Source organism: Camellia sinensis, chromosome 2 (assembly GCF_055761805.1).
Source record: "Camellia sinensis isolate YWXY chromosome 2, ASM5576180v1, whole genome shotgun sequence".
Classification (NCBI taxonomy): Eukaryota; Viridiplantae; Streptophyta; class Magnoliopsida; order Ericales; family Theaceae; genus Camellia; species Camellia sinensis.
In genome coordinates this window covers 7,135,516-7,137,230 of record NC_138962.1, presented here as the reverse complement: position 1 = coordinate 7,137,230, position 1,715 = coordinate 7,135,516, and positions in this window count along the sequence as shown.

The following is a 1,715-nucleotide window of genomic DNA, read 5'->3' as shown; positions in this document are numbered from 1 at the left end:
CTCTAGAGGGAAGGAAGAGAAGTTCTTGAGTGAGAGCAAGTCTTCCAAGCTTGACCTTCATGGTTTGATCCGTTGGATTAGAGTTTTGAGGTTAGAATCTTGATCTACTTTGATTGTTGTTGTTGATCCTCTAGCTGCATTGCATGATTGGATTTGTTTTGCATGTCATGCATCGTTTTGAAGTTTATTTTGGAAAGAGAAAATGGTTTTCATGTGTTCTTGAAGAAAGCCTCGTTTTGATCTGGAAGTTTGGAATAAGAATCATGTTTTTCACGTTTGTTCTTGCATGACCTTCTTGTATGGGTACCCAGGTCCATGTTTTGAACTCATGGCATGAAATCTCAGATTTTTGTAACAAGTTTTGAACTTGCATTCATCTTCCTCTCGATCATGTTCATCATGTTCTTCATGTCCTTCAAAGGGGAAACCAGGTTTCCCCGGCTTTGCTTTTGGTTAAGACCAGTGGGACTACACCTCGGCAAGGATGTGTGGGACCTCGGCAAAGACCTGGTTGGTACCCAGTGAGCTTTCATGAGATGGGAGCAGTGTTTAAACTCCCATCATGTTTTGCTTTGTTATTGACTTGGATCTGGTGAGGATGCCGAGATCATTTGCATGCATGTAAGGCTTGTTTTGAGAATGTGGTTTGCTATGTGGTTGTAGGACTTTGACCCTTGCTTTGAGCCTACACCTGAAGAACTAGGTGAGTGGTATTATTGATAAAGCTATGTTATACTTGTTTTGATAAATCTTGCTTGCTTTGTTTTGACGAAAGTGTTTTGTTAAGCATGAATGAATAGCCCTGTTTTGATGTATCAAGTATAAGCTTCGTTTGATGTTAACCTTGAAAAGTCCCTTGTACTGGAGGACTATAAACCTTCGCAGTACTAAGCATAAAAGGATACGGTCCATGTTAAATCGGGCTACGGGCCTAAGTAACACCAGTTTTGCTATGTTAAATCGGGCTACGGGCCTAAGTAACACCAGTTTTGCTATGTTAAATCGGGCTACGGGCCTAAGTAACACCAGTTCTGCTATGTTAAATCGGGCTACAGGCCTAAGTAACACAAGTCCCTTGTGCTGGAGGACTCTAAACTTTCGCAGTACCTTTGACTAAACGATTACGGATCGTACAACCCTTGTTTTGATGAGCTTGATGTGTTTTGCCGATGTCAGTAAGCATCCCTTGAAACTTGTGATACTTGATTGATGAATACGGTTCATCCCTTGCTTCGCCGATGTTGTAATACTTGATTGATGAATACGGTTCATCCCTTGCTTCGCCGATGTTGTAATACTTGATTGATGAATACGGTTCATCCCTTGCTTCGCCGATGTTGTAATACTTGATTGATGAATACGGTTCATCCTTTGTCTTGATAAAGTTTGATGCGTTTGTTTTGAAAGACCTCGGCTATATTCATGCAAACCTTTATTATTAGTACCATTCACTGAATATCCAAGCTCACCCTCTCTATATATATGTAGGTGATGAGCAGGACGTCGGCGACGCCTAGACTGTTTTTGAAAGCTTGTTTGGATTCTTGATTATGTCGGCTTTGTTTTTGTATTCACGTCGGCAATGCCATTTATTTCATGTCGGCGAATCTTGAAAATCATGCTTCTTGACTTGTATTTACTGTATTTTGTATATGTCAGCTCAAGAAGCCTTTTGATCAAGATGTAATACGTATTTTGTTTGGTTGTATTCAAGT